The following is a 13,125-nucleotide window of genomic DNA, read 5'->3' as shown; positions in this document are numbered from 1 at the left end:
GGCGACCTTGCCTCCTCTTCATGGAGACCAAGGTTGGCCCCCAGCTGGGGTAGAGGTGCTACCCCTGCCCCGTTGCCATACCAGCAGCGGGACAGACCATTTAATACTATACCCTCCTTTCCCCCTACCTGTTTTAGGTGCCGCCAGCCGGGACATCAGGCTAGGTCATGCCCATCTGCGATGGAGTGTGACGTGGCCATCTGTAATCTGGCATCTGAAGCGGGTAAGCGAGGGAAAAATGGTCGGGAGGGGCCTTGTATTGTTAAGGTGATTTTTGGAAATGTGAAAACCCATGCATTAGTGGACACAGGGTGTGGTCAGACCTTAATTAGAGCATCTCTCTTAGGCGGTATGGTGTGGCAGCCACAAGGTCAGGTGGCGATCTCCTGTATCCATGGAGACACGGCAACATACCCCACAGTAAAAGCATATTTATCGGTCGGTCCGATTAAACGTCACCTGGTAGTTGGGGTGGCGGAAAGGCTACCAGATCCCATTATTCTGGGTGGGACTGGCCCAATTATAAAGATTTATAATTATTAGGGTAAACCTGGCCACGGGCACAGGACATCCTGTAACACAATTATTGGTTCCCCCGTCTTGTCGACTGGAGGTCATGAGGCTGGCGCATGATATCCCTTTTGCGGAGCACCTCGGAGTTTGAGAAGACAAGGGAACGGATATTGGCTCGATTCTTTTGGCTAGGTCTTTATAAGGAAGTGTCGAAATATGTAGCCACATGCCCAGACTGCCAGCGAGTAGCGCCGGGTCGAGTGCGCCCCGCCCCTCTCGACCTGTGAGGGCATGGTGTACGAGGAACAGAGTACCCTTAATGAAATGGCACGACAATTTATTCCGTAGGGTAGATGGAAGTCGGTCATTTCGGAAGGGGGCGGAGCCACGGCACCCAAGCTCAGTGACCCGGGCGGTAAGCGGCGTGGCATCCGAGGACTGGAGGAGCGGATGCGCTCGTTAACCTCGGGGTCATGGGCGAGGGTATAAATAGGGGGCATGGTTTGAGTGATCTGTTCCTTTGTATATGGTTAAACTAACTAACCAAGAAGGAGCCAATAGCGTGAAGAACTGTGAGTGTTTTCGTGTCTGTGTCTAAACCCTGTGTGTCTTGTGTATTATTTAGCCACTGAAGGATACTGAGCACGATCCGGAGCTGCAGCCGCAGGCCAGCGACAAACCCGGACTTCACCATTCACTCTTTGCACTACCAGAACTGTCTTTGTTTTCACTACTAGCACTAGAATCACGCACTGTCAAACTGTGTCTGTGTTTTGTGTTTTGTGTGGGTGACTGAATGGGACTTTGGGGTTACGGGTCAAACCCGTGGATTACAAACAGAAGTGATACACGCCGCTGTATCGCTTCCAACACTATTATTATTTGCAGGTTTGCCTTAAGGCTCTGGACATTTATTAAATTAAATAAACACCCTTGCACCTGTACCAACGTTGTCTGTGTGATTACTCTGCACTGCACTCACCTGCACGTCTTTACCACTTTGCCACACACTTCTGCCTCTGTTATGCTAAAGTTGTTTAAAACTGGATAGCAACAGGTCAACATGTGGGGCATGTTGCCCATATCCTCCTTTGTAAAAACTTGTGAAAAATAATCATTTTATATATTTCCTATTTTTTTCTCTTCGTCTATGATTTTTCCATTTGTATCTCTTAGACATTTTACCTCCTCTTTGAATGTTCTCTTGCTGTTAGAATATTGGAAACACTTTTTGGAATTGGTTTTAGCCCCCTTAGCAATGCTCATTTCTATCTCTCTCTTGGCCTTTCTAACATCCTTTTTGACTTGTATTTGGAGTTCCAAGTACTCTTTCTGTGTACTTTGTTCTTGGTCCCTTTTAAATGCTCTGTAAAGTGTTTTTTTTTCTCTGAATATATTTTTAATTGATCTATTAAACCATTCTGGCATTTTTGTTTTAGATTTTGATTTGTCTACTTTTTGGATGTAATTGTTTTGTGTCTCTAGTACTACATTTGTAAAAAACAGCCATCCTTTTTCTGTGGATGTTTTCTCTCTTTTACTCCAATCTACTTCTGTTAGTCATACCTTATTTCATACCTTAATAGTTTGCCTTTTCTAAAATTGTAAACCTTAACTTTAGTTATTATTTTGGGGGTTTTAAAAAGCACTTAAAATTAGACCATGTTGTGGTCTGATTTTGCCAATGGTTCTCTGACCTCTGTTTTAGTTATCCTGTCTTATTTGAAAAGACTATATCAAGGCATGCCTCCCCTCTAGTCGGTGCCTTGACAAATTGCGTTAGGAAGCAGTCATTTGCCACCATTTCAATTTCGTCTGTCGTGCTCCCCACTGGGTTTTCCCATTTTATATGGGGGAAGTTGAAATCACCCATTAATATGACCTCCTTTGCAGCATGCAGTTCTAATATTGTATAACAGATTATTTTGCTCAGTGCCTGTATTTGGTGGTCTATAGCATGATCTTATTATTATTCCCTTTGAAATTGTGTCCATTATTCTGACCCATATTGATTCTGCATTGTTTTTTTTTCTTCCATATTTAAAACCTGGGCTTCAAGACTATTTTTGATGTATAGCGCTACCCCTCTGCCTCTTTTGTCCTGCCTGTCTTTCCTATACAGAGTATACCTACTAATATTATATTCGTCTCCATCACTCTTGGATAACCAAGTTTCTGTAACACTTATCACATCGTAGTTACTTGTTAGTGCAGTAGCTTCAAGTTCTAACATTTTGTTTCTGAGACTTCTAGCATTTATATAAATACATTTAATGGCTATCTTACCTGAATTGTTGCCCTTGTTTTGATGTGGTCTCCTTTCTGTTTTTTTGTTGATTTCTCCCCCCTTCCTTTCTAGTTTAAATGCTTCTGAACCTCCTCGAGGATCCTTTCTCTGAGTAGATTGGTTTCCTTTTTATTTAAGTGCAGTCCGCCCCGCCTACACAGATAGTCCTTTTTGTAGAATGTGGTCCAATGTTCAAGGAAGGTGAAGCTTCCTGTGTGCACCACGATTTCAGCCATGCATTTAGATGATTCATTTCCAGCTCTCCGTATGCTCCTTTGCAAGGTGCTGGCAGTATCCCAGAAAATACCACAGTTTTGGTTTTGTCTTTTAATTTCCTCCCTAGCTTTCTGAATTTGTTTTGCAGGGATCTTGATCTGTCTCTTCCAATGTTGTTTGTACCGATGTGGACGACTACTACCGGGTTGTCTCCTGTTGTAGTAAGGGGGTCCAGACTGCAAACTGAACTTGCTGTGTTTCTTAATGTAGTGGTAAGATTTGAATACATTTTGTGTTATTTAAAAAGAGTGATTTTCTTTATTGTTGTTTAGTTTAAGTGTGGTCTGACAGAGGTGGTGTTAGCAGCTCGTCTCTGCCAGACAGCTCATGAGACTGCGTGGTCAGCAGTCAGTGATTATTGACAAGGTGACTGTCGACCGCACAGATTTAAAAACCCTTTGCAGAATGTGACCATCTCCAGATAATTGATTAATTTATTGCTAATCTGGAGATGATCACCTGTATACAAACGAGCAGCTTTTGCTGGTCGGGGTGGGTGTTTGGAAGGAGGAACGTGAGTGAGCTGAAAGAAAAATCGAAAATGAAACAGAAAGAAAAATCAACCTTTCTGCTTACTCTTTAAGCTTTTTTATTGCAGTGATGACATCCAAAACCCTATCCTGAAGGTTTTGGTGTGGTTTCTTAAGGATTTAATAACAAACAACGGTATCTCTTAATAATTTCAAGGTGTCTTTGGTGTCATTTGGCTAGTCTGACAATAAATATAATTTTGAACAGGTTTAATGTGCAATGGTCGTAAAAGAAAATCTAAGCCAAATAGGCACCATTAAACTTAATCCCATCAAGTGCAGCAGGCTATTTCTGGGCTTTGAAGCAGCTGACACAGAAATAATTGCTGAATTCAAACAAGGTGACGTGGTTTGGGGAATGTTAGTCCTCTTACGTTGAGGTACAATATCTGTAGCACTGTACTGAATGAGTAGTGGGCTGAAATTTAAAAACATAATTACTTAACTAGACCCTCAATTGAACCGATAATTTGCATTTTATAGTAAATTGAAGTCTGCAGTACTAACCACCTGGCCCTTTGTTTAGTTACATGCAATAAATAATACTAACACTTTATTTCAGGAAAGTAAGTTGGTATATCTTTGGGAAGGTGTGCTGGGTTTTAGTAGTATATGGAGAGTATGAAGTGGTCTGTTTTAATTAACATTGTGTTTCCTTCAAACATGTTGTAACAAATGCCCTACTTGATCCCCAAACAGTAGTTGCTAACAGGAAAAGGGGCAATCAGAAGCTTCAGTTTCAGGCTGCTATGAGATGCCATCTAAAGCAGCCTGCAGGTTGATTTGTATGTTTCTCTGGGTGACTTATTGGGTGATAAATATTTTTTTAATATTTAGGATTTTTTTTTTTTTTTTTTAAATAAAAACAAATGCATATTATTTTTACATTATTTTTTAACAATAGAAATACAACTCTTTAAAGTTCATTTTTAACATGCATCCTCATTTTTAAGTCTGATTTTATGTGCTAGGTTTACTTGCATGTTGTTATCTGTCTTTTGATGTCTAGCACTCGCTGAACACATTTGAACAAATACGTTAATGCTAGATTGCAATTATTGTAGATTGGGTTGAAATTTATCCTTAAATCCCCTTATGCTCCAATGGAATGCAAAGATTTAAGTGAGATTTTAATATGGTGTGTACTCTGTGTATGCACTGAGGGTTTCTGTTTTTGAATTACTGATGTTATTGTGGAAAAGGGGCTACTATGTCTTTCAGATAAATAATTCTGTTTTAGAACCTGGTAACAAGTGTTAGATGGTACTGCAACAAAGTACTTTAATCCCAGTTTGACACAATTACTTTAACAAGGAATTCAAATAAAATTAGGGTTAACAGTTTGAATTGATGTTTGAGATTTTAAAGAGATTTAGTTTTCCATGGACCTACGATGTCATTTGATCCAATACATCCTTAATGTATAGCACATATACTTTCTTTTTTTTTTTTTTTTAAGGAGTATTAGATTATACATGGGCTGGGGTTGCACATGTCTGAAAAGATAAAAATGATTAAACCTGAATTAAAGTCTTTACTGGGAGAAGTGTTATTTTAGTCCCCTGTCATAACATGCATAATGTGTAATGAATTCACAGCAATACAATGTCATAAACCAAATATATGGAGAATTGTTCTTTAGTTCATGTGAGCTAAAAACTGTAGGCAAGTCATCCAAAATGCTGAATAAAAGTAAAGCCTTATCATTTCCCAGAAAACCCGCGCTAATGTGTTTTGTTGTTGTCAGAGCAGTTTGAGTAGCAGTATTTTTTGGATAGGCTTTTGCCAGCTTTTGCAAGGTTTATGGCTGAAGAGTATAAAAATACTCTTGCCCTTTGGAAGATGGTGATGGATTTCTCAGCTGCTTTTCCACTATATAAAAAAAAAAATCCAAGGACTACCGGGGGTTAAAAACCGAAATGTTTGCACAATGACCCAGTTTGCTTTGTTATTTGACACCTTTTAAATGCTGCTATAATAGCACATAGCACATATGCTATAATTAAAAATGTAATAAGGTTCTTAGTTCCTCCTGCACTGATCCCTGATGTAAACTGCTTTCAACTTTCAAACCTAAAAAAAAAAAAATCTCTCATCCTGCATCTCATCCTTAGCCTTTCTGACATTTTGCTACTTTGTATATGCACCTAAGTTGTTTCTTATAAACTGTTTTAGGTAAGACTTTACATGAAGTGTCTCTGATTACAGTGTATTTACATAGTAGTTGCTTAGTAAATATATGTGGATGTACACATAATTACAATGTTATTATGCATAGTTACAATGTACTTAACGTGTGCATATTTTTGCCCAATATATGTATGTATCAGGAAAGGGTTAAGGTTAGGGATAAGACTAGGGTTAGGGTTAGGGATAGGGTCATATCATGCAAACAAAAAATACACATTAGGTACATTGTAACTATGCACAATAACATTGTAATTATGTGTAAGTGCACATGTATTTACTAAGTAATTACTATGTAAATACACAGTAAATAAAGACACTAAGGACCTAATTTACTAAGCGGCTGTAATTTGGCCAGAATTGCGGGAGGAAAATTGAGATGACTGTGCATGGTATTTCCCAGTGTCATACCCTATTTACTAACTAATTAGAAGCAAAAATACCGTCGGAAAAATTCAAATTAGCACACAAATTGTGGGTGGCAACAAGTCTGAAGTTGCGCACGGTATTTCTTCTATTAACAGGTGAAGGAGCTTACTTACTGGTGGTGGCAGGGATAAAAAATATGCGAGAGAAAAAGAGAGAGGAACGTAACCTTCAGTTTTTTTAAAGCCAGAAAGAACCTACAGAAAAATGTACAGTGTAACTATGTTTAATTACAATTTTATTAACTATGTTTAATAAAACTATGATTAATCTTGTAACATTGTGTCAATAAAGGTATTTAAAGGTCAGTTGGGTAGGTTTTTTCAGTAGTATTGGTATACTCACTTTGTTTTATTATGTGCATCATTTTCATCCCAAATGAAACTTTGAACCGAGTGTTCCGGCCGATATTATGAATAAAGGTAGGTATTTATCGAAGGTATGTGAAATAAAGGTCGGTTTGGGCTGGTTTCTCGTCAGCACTATGGTGCTCTCGCCTATTTATAATAATAATAATTACTTACTTATTTAGTTGACGCTTTTTTCCAAAGCGAGTTACAATTAGTTATTTTACATACAAATTCTAGTACCCATTTATACTGTGGGGTTTTTACTGGAGCAATACATTGCTCAAGGGTACAGCAACAGTGTCCTGGTATTGAACTCACCACCCTCCGGTCAACAGTCTAGAGCCCTAACCACTACTCCACACTACAACTCCAGTTCAACTGTAGGTTGGACCTCTGTTTTTTTTTTTTTTTTTTTTTTTTTTGTTTGAGGTTAAGAATATACAGTCAAATATACAGTCAAACCACCTTTATTTAGTGACCACACAGCCTCCGTAATCAATAAAACAACAGCGCTCTCTTGTAAAGGAAGAGAGAAAATGTGAAATAACAAAAGGTCCTCCCTAGATGACAGAATTAAAGTTATTAAACTTGTAAAGACAGTAAGTGCCAGAAAAACTGTTGAAAAATGTGGCACTAGAAAGACGCAGATACAGAATTTTGAAACATAAAGAACTAGGGCTTGAAGTTTTAGGTTTTTATTTTTGTTCACGTGACCATGTTTTGAGCTGATTCAATATCTTAATTAAACGGTTAATTACTAAACAAAGTCACTTCTTTTTACCTTGATGTCCTGATTGACTTGCTGATTCTGTTTCACCTTCTTCCAACACAAGAGCAAACAATGACATTAATCACTTCCCCAGATGCTACTAACTTGCATTTCGTTCTCGCACTTACCTGGGAACTAGGTAGCTTCCAATGTGTACGTTTTGTGTTGTGTTGTTCTTTCCCGCTAATTTAACAGAATGTTCTCATAATTAGGATGCAGCGGTTTAAGACTTAAAGGCAAACCATTAAAAGGAAAATAAACACAGACAAATTCAAGCCATACTTATAAGAGTATGAAAACAATGTGCACGGTAATCGAAAAAGATCTTATGCTTATGCTGTCGTTGGTTTTAGGATGCAATGAATCAACACGTACCTGAAAGGCAGACCCAGGCATTGAAATTTGCAAAGGATTTAAAACATTTTGTGTGACCTGAGACAGGCAAGCATTCATTACTTTAACAAAATAATTTGTTTTGCAAATGCATTATCTAAATGAATGTTATTAAATGACATACTTCCTTTTGTTCATATTACATCTGCTGGCTTTTACAGTGTATGTAAGACATACATAAATAATTACAGGAAAGCATGTCAGAGACAAATAGAAAATTCATAAGTCATGGGCCCTCTTTTAAGAAACCATCTGTGTTAAGAGACCACTAGACTGTCCCTTGAGTGGTCTCTTAATACAGGTTTGACTGTACCTTTTTCTCTACATTTTTTTATTCAAGTTTTGGGGAAGTGTTTCTTTATCTTAGGAGGTTTTATATATTTATTTATTTGTTAGTTTAGTTAGTTAATTATTCATATATTTGGATATATATATTTATTTCAACAAGTACTATATAAGTATTTGTATGTTTTCAATCGATTTATGATTGTTTAGTAAAAAAAAAAGAAAATTACTAGCATAATAAATATTAGGTTCTCTTTACACATTACATTATGTAAAAATATAGATACAGTATGTGCAATAGGCTTAAACAGTACAGTAGTAAAATCAAATGAATATGTAACAGGCTTTTTTTGCATGTAATACAAAACAAACCATGCTGATGCGTTGTAGGCTTCACATTGTTGTAGGATACGTAGATAATAAAATATTATTTTAAATTGAAACTAAATGATGTAATCGTATTTTCTTTTCATCTTTGTCTACTTACAATTAGCCCAAAATAAATCATAGTGTCGCATTAACAGGTTATGGCTATACAGGACCATAACCTGTTAATGTGACACTGCAGCATTCAGTCGATGGAACTTTTGGGTCATTTTTGCCTGCGCAAAATCCTTGTCAGACCTTCGTGAGTAGCTCATGAATGTATGGCTGCTTATTATCTGTGTTTAATGTGCTGCTTTGCAGACGTAAACGTCATTAATTCAATGCAAATGAGGTGGCGGCGCTATTCCGCCCGTCATTTTGCATCCGCTAAATCTTTGTTTTACGCATGGAAATGGGAATAGCAAATAGGATGGGGACAGAACTGCGCATGGTAATCATGTTTTGCGTACAGTAAACGCTTCGGAAACGAGGCCCTTAATGTTTTTACTTTCAGAGCAACTGATGCAAATAATCTTCCTTTATTTATTGTGATTCAAAGGATCTACTTTTTCAGAAACTGCTGATTTGAAACCATTCTATATGGAAATCGGAGTGTTGGAAGCACACAAAAGGCCCAAAAGAGAAATGAAATAAAAAAAAACCTCAAACAAAAAAACGTATGTGAAAGTATTATTTTAATACAAAAAAATGTTCCTGAGAAATGGAAATTGGCAAAATGAAATGTCAACAATGTGGTTATGCAGTTTTAAAACTATGTGGTCCCATCCCCTTAGGTATTTTTTTCTGCATTATTTCTGAAACAGCCTACACAAACTTGGGACTCTTAAACTATATGCAAACTGTACTGAATTGTCAGTGCTAGGGAGCTCCCTTTGCAAGGCTGGCTTGCGCTCAATTCAATAGGAGATCCAAAAGGTTTAAATTATGTTTTATTAAAATGGTGTATAACACCAGCCCTTTAAGGCTTTGACTGGTTAGTAAAAATTCTAAGAAGATTTCTCAGGAGAACATGTCAGAGGAAATTGCATGATATCATACAGACTCATTAGAAACACATATGTTCAAATAAAGCATAGCATGGGGATTAAATATAAATAGGATTTAATTTAGCAATCATTAAATCATAATTATAATACAAAGAAAAATATCCAAGAAAAACTTTATCTGTGCCACCTGAAGCTTAGTGTTTCCAAAGTTGAAAACCTCATGAAGATTACATTTCTTACTAAACAATTGCTTTATTGCATTTATGTTCGGATTATATTAAAGGTACAGTAGTATTTACCAACAGTTGTTATTTCAGTGTCTATGTTCGGTACATTTGAAGAATGGCTCTTTTCGGGAAATATTGGCTTCTGGACCAGCAGTGGCTCAGTTCTCTTTGTGCTGGCTTACTTAAACACTGGTCCACGTCAGATAATGTTAACTTTCTTACTTTTGCAATGAGCTGCTCAAAACAGGGTTTACAATCTACTGACAGGTTCGATCTGATTATCCACATTGTCAGTTTCCTCATGATACTTGAGTCACTCTCAAATGTAATTTAAGAAGAAATCGTTTGAACAACCGCTCAGTTCCTTGTGTACCTCAAGGGGTTAAAATGGTTTATTTACAAAAATAATAATAATAATAAAAAAAACATCAGATTGGGGGGCCAAGGCCATAAGTGTGGTAAGCAAGTGATGACATTACATTTTCTAACTGAATGCATGTCATTTAGTTTTCATGCACTTAATTCTTTTCATATAGTTACATGATGTAATGTATACCCAATGCATAAATAAGAATGGCTTTGAACCTTTAGCTTTGAAATAAGCCACACAATATTGAAAACTGTTCTCACCTGGAGTAAGCATTGCACTATAGAAATATATTATACTGTAATGAACAAAACTCAAGTAATGTGTATTGAATTGCAAGGGCTAAGGCAATACATTACTATTAAAGCTTTGATTTATGGATCAGAGGTTTACAAAACAGCCATGATAGCTTGTTGTTTACTTTATCCTTGAAATAACAAATATTGGTATACAAACCTTACTGTTGTGTAAGGGAAATGAAACCATTTTGAAACAATGTATTTTAGACACTTTGCCTTAACATAATTTACTAAAGAACAGGGGTTTAACCATATTTGACACTGACAGCCTTAAATAATCATTTAAAGAAAAACACAGGATAATATTATTGGCGCTTGCAAAAAGAATTATTACCAGACATTGGAAACCAACCAGTCCGTGGACAGATGAATGGTGGAGCCACAGTCTGGAAATAAACAATTGCTCGAAATTTTTGTTATACACACACACACACACACACACACACACACACACACAAAATTAAAGTCACTTCAAATTAGAAATCTGGGAACTTGTCCAACATTTACTTCAGAATAAAAATAAATTAAAGTTGTATAACAAAAATGAACATAAATTATAGTGAACAGCTTTTCACTTCATTAGATAAATAAAACAATTATGTTAACATTCTTAATAGATTTCCATGTTACCATATGTGTGCAGTGTGATGTCTGCTTATACAAAGCTGAAAGAACCCTGACTTGCATGTTCCAGATATCAGATATTTTATTAATTGTATTTTTCAGTGCTTATTTTTAGCTATTTCGAGTTTTACGTAAATCGTTTTTTTTTTTCAGGGCTTTCGTTTTAGATATACTGTATGAAATTAGTGTTTTCGATTACTTTTCAAAATGCTTGAGCGTTTTTTTTTTTTTTTTTGCACGCTTAAGTTGTACCTTCTTTCCTTTGCTGACTTCCACAACGAAATCCCTATGGTCACGGGCACATTCTTCTGGGGTTTTTGTGTGAAGGTATTTTTGTACATTTTGCCACAATTCTATTTTAAATCCTCTGTATCTTAACTGTAAAACAGCTTTAAATCCCACTAACAAGCCTCCATCTTGATTGTAATCTCGTTTTAAATCTCGCAAGCAGAGTCTCCAAGAGAAATGTAGGAATGGGCTGTCACTTAGTAGTTGAGGCGGGAAGTATTGAGAGCGAATCAATGATAGATGCAAGTCAGGAAGGCAGGACATTGCCCAGCAGCACAGGGAAATGTATTTATTATTATTATTGTAGTAGATTTTATTTTTTAATGGGAAAAGGGTAAAGTCACAGTGAATTGATTAACCATTTCCATAGTTTTTCCGGTGTTTATTGGCTATCCACCCATTTCATTTTTTTTTTTTTGTTTCGGTGGCGTTTTATCAGGTTTTATCGGTTAAAAGCGAAAATCAGAAGCGCTAAATATAATTGCACTACATTAAAGCCAGCGGTCATAAATAGCATTATCTAATTACATGTTCATATTTTAATTTCTAGACTTGTTATTACCAGAAAAAGTACTATGAACCATGAGCTTGCATATTAGTAATTCCTATGTTATTACTATTTACCTAATGCATAATCGCTAAAATTACATATCAGCTGATGCTGGGTCAAAATGCAGGTAGAGAGAGACTTTGACAAGAACACTGGGCATCGAAAGAATGGAATCTGTAAATGAATGTTAAATTTGTTAAAATAAGAAAATACTGAAAGCCTCCATGAATGACCATAACAGCTATTTAGATATGACAAATCTAGGTTAGACAAAATTTAGATTCAATTGTTTTCTTTAAGTTTTATTTTCTTCCATGCAATGGGCCTCATTTACAAAAGGGCCCTAAATTTGGAGTTAGCGTCCAGGTAAAGTAGCGATCCTAACAATAAATCCAAACGTACTGCCCTATTTACGAACAGAGACCACATTCATTTACGTGCACAGTATTTGGCTAATTTACAAACCATACAGTGCACACTACATTGTGAGCGATAATTTAATGTGCATGATAATTTCAGAGATTTACCCATGACCACCGTGATATCAAAAGCCGTAGCAGTCCAGGCGTATCTTTTGGTCAGTAGCGTATGAAGGTGGAGGTGTCTTACATTGACCAAAAATGAGCGATCAACAGACACAGCACTCAGCAGGGGACAGGCAGAGGTAACATAAAGTGAACTTAGCATTATATAGTCTGACATCTTTTTTAGTGTTTGAGATTTCCATTTAAGTAAAATACTATTTCCTCCATTATATTACATTTGTGATACTAAATTTTTTTGTCAGTGTTCTAGGAAAGCTGCTTCTAGTTATATCTGTCTATTTGTGTACTATAAAATACATTAAGTAAGATGTTGATTAATTAAACCATGCCTGCATACTTATTGACTAGGAATCATGTAGTGGGGCTATTGTGTTATGTGTACTGTAGTATATTTGACTATATTGGCCGGCATCCAATTTATATAGACATTTTCATGTACATTACGATATATATATATATATATATATGTATATGGTGTGGCCCACCAAGTGAACAGTTTTAACATAAATGGCCCTTGCTGCCAGAGTTTTCCGTTCAAAGAAATTTTCATAACCAATTTCCATAATTCAGCAAGATGTATTTATTTTGCGTTAGTGAATCAGTGAATGAAATGAACAGATCTGTTGAATTGATTCACTAAACTGAATGAATCTATCGAATCAAAAAGAATAGAACTGCACATCACTAGTTTTCAGACCAGAAAACGAGGGTTAAATAGCGTGCCTATCAGTGGTTAAAGCCTGCCTTCCATATGCACTAATAAACGATCACTTTAATGCACACACTAAAATGAATGTCCTTTTAGTAAATACCATGTGAATACAGCTCATCTCATT

Source organism: Acipenser ruthenus, chromosome 6 (assembly GCF_902713425.1).
Source record: "Acipenser ruthenus chromosome 6, fAciRut3.2 maternal haplotype, whole genome shotgun sequence".
Lineage (NCBI taxonomy): Eukaryota > Metazoa > Chordata > Actinopteri > Acipenseriformes > Acipenseridae > Acipenser > Acipenser ruthenus.
Note: the sequence above shows the minus strand (reverse complement) of the source record.